This window comes from Corythoichthys intestinalis, chromosome 4 (genome assembly GCF_030265065.1).
Source record: "Corythoichthys intestinalis isolate RoL2023-P3 chromosome 4, ASM3026506v1, whole genome shotgun sequence".
NCBI classification, from domain to species: Eukaryota; Metazoa; Chordata; class Actinopteri; order Syngnathiformes; family Syngnathidae; genus Corythoichthys; species Corythoichthys intestinalis.
Genome location: NC_080398.1, coordinates 12747179 through 12752674, shown reverse-complemented (window position 1 = coordinate 12752674; position 5496 = coordinate 12747179). Strand labels below are relative to the sequence as shown.

General features: G+C 42.8%; 1 protein-coding gene across 2 annotated transcripts in view; it reads left to right on the top strand.

Moving 5' to 3' along the window:
* The first annotated feature begins 665 nt into the window (after positions 1–665).
* Positions 666–5496, top strand: part of LOC130915460 (FXYD domain-containing ion transport regulator 6-like) — a 35476-nt gene continuing 30645 nt past the window's right edge. Inside the window, exon 1 of one of the 2 annotated variants that reach the window (XM_057835485.1) lies at positions 666–845. The gene's annotated coding sequence lies outside the window, so the exon portion shown is untranslated. The remainder of the gene's footprint in view (positions 846–5496) is intronic. The other variant, XM_057835490.1, reaches the window with a different exon arrangement.

Genomic DNA, 5496 nt, shown 5'->3' with positions numbered 1-5496 from the left:
AACATTACTAAAATTAGACTAGTAAATATGCCAACTTCATCATTTGGCCTTGCATCAAATTACTGTGCACTTAATTTACAGTTGATCTGGGATGTCATGAGTTTCCTTCAAACAATGGCAAAAACCCATGCTTTTGAGTAAACAAAACGAGCCAATGTTGCAGGATACACAAGATGGGGGCGACTGCATGCCCAACATGATGCGGTTATGTCATTACAGCAAAAGTGCAATTACATCAGTCTGCATCTTGCAAGACCGGGGCGAGGCTGGAAACTGTCAGGACAAAGCGCTAACGATCAAACTCCTGAAATGCATACGACACGTACATGGGTCGTTACATAAAAGCATTCTTAAAAACCTCATATCTGCTATGTTCATAATTATAGGCCAACTAGCTAGCTTTTACTGGATGACTTATTGACTGAGGTGTTGAGGTTCGAGTTGGCTGAAGACCGGGGGACTCTGAACCAGTCCTGTTTTTTTTTTTTTTTTTTTTTTTTTTGTTACCGATTGAGTACATGATTTAACCAGTTTTCTACTAAAACGAGCAACACCTGACTGCAATCAACTGATTACACTTGTAAGACACCAGATTGTTGAAAGATGTCCTGTTTTGTTGGAATGAAATCCTGCAGCCCTATGTGGAAATGTTTGGAGAACCCTGCTATAGACGATGTGCCAGTGTGGAAGGTTTAGTCTATAGACTAATCTGGAAGTACACTGTCCGCCGTTCCTGAGGTGTTCCACCCGTCGCAAACAGCAGCTCGTGTTACTGTTTACACTGTCTGACGCTGCGCTGCTATAGGTGTGCAAACACCATGGTAAGGGCGGCCAACCACCAGAAGGTGAGTCACAAATCTGATTAGTCAATACGGATTTAGTGTTCTCAATCTTTAATTTGTTTTAAATGTTTCTTTAAATGATTGTATGACGACCTTGAGTGCCAGAAAGGCACCTTCAATTAAAATGTATTAACATTTAGGTGGTTCACAGTGATGAAGTTGCTCACCCATGTCTTGCAAACTGCAGCCTGCAGACCCTTCTCTCAATCAAAAGCTCTTGTGGCTTTGCTCTCAGTTGCCATCTAAACATGAGGCCAATCTGCAACAGAATCTTTGCACTGCTGTCGTGTCTCGATGTATAGACAAGTTTCCTGAGCGAAACATGGGCCATGTGCCATCCTACACGTACTGATTAGCAACAGGCAAGCAGCCGATAGCATGTGTTGCAGCCACAGTAGTTGTAAATAATAAAGATCATAATTACAATCATCGTAAAATCAAAGGCAACAAGTCGTTTCATGTGCAAGATTTTAGCTTTATTTTTCTTAGCACTGGACACATGAAAATGCAGGCATAGGAAGAACATACCTTCCATAACACAGTGGAAACATGGCTACAAAAACACCCGGTCTTTGTGGTGGCATGAGCTTGGTTCCACATCTGCCATCATGAACATGTCCTCCCAGGTCGTGATGATGGCAGATGGATCCGGTATTTCCAAATTCCTTTTTTTTTTTTTTTTTTTAAGGGATTTTAATGAGTAATGTTACTCCAGCTCCACTGATGTTTTGGAGAAAATGTAAAACGGAAGTCGCGAGGAGGAATGCGAAAGTAAAGCTCGAGTACCTCGGAAACGTGTCTATACACCCTCTTAAACTGACTGAATGGGGGGTGGGGGCTTCACTATCCTCTGCTCCCTGGAGCTTAAGGTGAATAGAACCACATGGGGAGTGAAACTGTAAGCATGTGGTCATGTTAATGCCATCCATATACAGTGGGGCAAATAAGTATTTAGTCAACCACTAATTGTGCAAGTTCTCCCACTTGAAAATATTAGAGAGGCCTGTAACTGTCAACATGGGTAAACCTCAACCATGAGAGACAGAATGTGGAAAAAACAGAAAATCATTGCTTTTTTTAGAATTTAAGTATTTACAAATCATGGTGAAAAATAAGTATTTGGTCAATACCAAAAGTTCATCTCAATACTTTGTTATGTACCCTTTGTTGGCAATAACGAAGGCCAAACGTTTTCTGTAACTCTTCACAAGCTTTTCACACACTGTTGCTGGTATTTTGGCCCATTCCTACATGCAGATCTTCTCTAGAGCAGTGATGTTTTGGGGCTGTCGTTGGGCAACACGGACTTTTAACCCCCTCTACAGATTTTCTATGGGGTTGAGATCTGGAGACTGGCTAGGCCACTCCAGGACCTTGAAATGCTTCTTATGAAGCCACTCCTTTGTTGCCCTTGCTGTGTATTTGGGATCATTGTCATGCTGAAAGACCCAGCCACGTCTCATCTTCAATGCCCTTGCTGATGGAAGGAGATTTTCACTCAAAATCTCTCGATACATGGCCCCATTCATTCTTTCCTTTCCACGGATCAGTCGTCCTGGTCCCTTTGCAGAAAAACAGCTCCAAAGCATGATGTTTCCACCCCCATGCATCACAGTGGGTATGGTGTTCTTCGGATGCAATTCAGTATTCTTTCTCCTCCAAACACGAGAACCTGTGTTTCTACCAAAAAGTTCTATTTTGGTTTCATCCGACCATAACACCCAGTCCTCTTCTGGATCAACCAAATGCTCTCTAGCGAACCGCAGACGTGCCTGGACGTGTACTTTCTTCAGCAGGGGGACACGTCTGGCAGTGCAGGATTTGAGTCCCTGGCGGCGCATTGTGTTACTGATGCGCCTTTGTTACTGTGGTCCCAGCTCTCTGTAAGTCATTCACTAGGTCCCTCCGTGTGGTTCTGGGGTTTTTGCTCACCGTTCTTGATATCATTTTGACGCCACGCGGTGAGATCTTGCATGGAGCCCCAGATCGAGGGAGATTATCAGTGGTCTTGTATGTCTTCCATTTTCTAATAATTGCTCCCACAGTTGATTTCTTTACACCAAGCGTTTTACCTATTGCAGATTCAGTCTTCCCAGCCTGGTGCAGGTCTACAATTTTATCGCTGGTGTCCTTCGACAGCTCTCTGGTCTTGGCCATAGTGGAGTTTGGAGTGTGTGTGACTGAATGAGATTGTGGACAGGTGTCTTATATACCAATAATGAGTTAAAACAGGTGCCATTAATACAGGTAACGAGTGGAGCCTCGTTAGACCTCGTTAGAAGAAGTTAGACCTCTTTGACAGCCAGAAATCTTGCTTGTTTGTAGGTGACCAAATACTTATTTTCCACTCTAATTTGGAAATAAATTCTTTAAAAATCAAACAATGTGATTTTCTGTTTTTTTTTCTCCCACATTATGTCTCTCATGGTTGAGGTTTACCCATGTTGACAATTACAGGCCTCTCTAACGGGGCCGGATGTATGGGGGGGCCAGGGTGGGCACGGCCCACCCAGACGTGAGTCGTGCCCACCCAATCATATTGACGGTGTTCTGTTATGTATAAAAGATTGATGGTTTTGTGATTGAATACCTGAGTTTCTTTTACATCTTATTAGCATCATCTAGTGGACGCCTTAATTTACTGCATCTCATGCGCACTTTATTTGAATGAAACTGCAACACGGAAGGGACGTTGTTCAGTAGAGAATCAGATGACGACGGCCGCAGTCAGTTCGCACCGTCTGTGTGACCACTTTGCCTTGAATTTGAAGTTGCATCGCCGGTATTTATTGTTTAAATGTGTTTAAAAACGTAAATATGTGAACTGTGTGTACTTCAGTGCAAAAAAAGTGAGACAGATTCACTTAGCATGAAACTTGTGATATGCTAATTACCCACGAGTTAGAGGGTCGGCAAAATTTGCTAAAGATAGTGCAGTACATATGCGATTTTATATATTGTGCATATTTTGTGTTGAGGTGGTTGCAGCTCAACGTTGCATTCGTAGGAAGAATTGACAGAGAATAAGTTGTCTTTTAGCCAAAACTTGGGCGTGTTTAATTTCCACTGACATGCGGATACATCCTCTCTCATAGCTGTCTTCACAGGCAATCCCACAATTCTTTATGAGGTAGATGTTTCCGAACTCCACTGCAGACAATTCCTTTGGAATGTTTATCCAGCTATCAGCTGCGACTTTGTATGGGCAGATTTGCAGGCCAATACACGCTAATTTTAAGTAGTATTGCCTCCTCGCGTCTGTCCGCAGTGACTCGTGGTAATAATAAGTCATGTTTAAGATGTTTTTATGAAAAAAGACGCAAAACACAGCTGAAAATGAATTTTAGACAGCGTTTGTCTACGGCTGTTTACCTGTGCGTGCCCCCATCTCAAAATGGCGACACGTTGCCATGCGAGATGACGTCATCATAGCATCATGCCGACTGCGAAAATAAGTTGATAGATGAAGGCAGGGGCGGACTGGTAATCTGTGGGTTCTGGAGGATCACAGAACGGCCGGTGCCCTGGACGGCCGGCGGCCGCCATTCATTATGCATCACTGTTTTTATCCCCCCTATCCTCTGATTATCTACAGTTCGCATCCAATCCGACAGGTGGCAGCAATGCGCCTGGTTTTTCACCGCCAATCTGATAGACTAGGAACGACGAAAGTACAGAGTAGCCTTCATTGGTTCCTTCCTTGTGGAAGCAAAATAGCGACGAGTGTTAATGCACAATATGGATGGTGGTGGCAAAAAAACTGAAAAGAGCAGGGTGGCGCGGAGAAGGTTAGAGAGAAAAAATTAAAGAAACTGGAGAGTGAAGCATTAAAATGTCATAAATCGACAAATATTTTCGCAAGCAGCAGTCTGGCTGCAACGGCCACGTCGGGTAACAACAGCTCAGCTCCCGGCGATGGTGAGAGGGAGCTGCAGCCGCTCTGACGTGCAGACGGTGCTGGGAGAGAGAAAAGAAGAGGGAGGGGGCAACGATAAACTGTTGGAAGTTCCCCAGACAAGCGCAGGGCAAGTAAATTGGGATGAAGAGGGTTACTTGCTCTGTAAACTGGCAATTGTTATCCATCAGGTAGCTACATTTTAAATCAAATAAATGACAATTTAAGGGTTAGTGCCAGCTAGTCGATGTACCCGTTTGCAATCGTGTCAAGTTACAGTATGCTAGTCCTACTATCCCTCTCCTAAGAAAAAATATTTTAGCCGTAAAACAATGTATGCACACGCAGCATAGCAATATTAATTCAGAAGAAATATAACAAAATATTAATAAAATGAATGGTTTTACTTTAAAGTTTAGGTAGTTAAATTGATGTTATATACATTATTAATCATTTATATATTGTTTTGTTTTCTGGTTAATACTTTCCAATGAAGTTTATGTATACAGGATTTGTCTTGAAATGTGTATTGTATTTTCATTGAAATTTATTATTTGTATGGCAAGATTAATTATGGCAGGGGTCTCCAAACCGGTCCTCAAGGGCCGCTGTGGGGCCTGTTTTTTGTTTTAACCGATCGAGTACCGACAGTTTAACCAATGAAGTTTCTGCTAAAACAAGCAGCACCTGACTGCAATCAACTGATTGCACTTGTAGGACACCAGATTGGTGCAGAGGTTTTGTCTTGTTTTGTTGGAA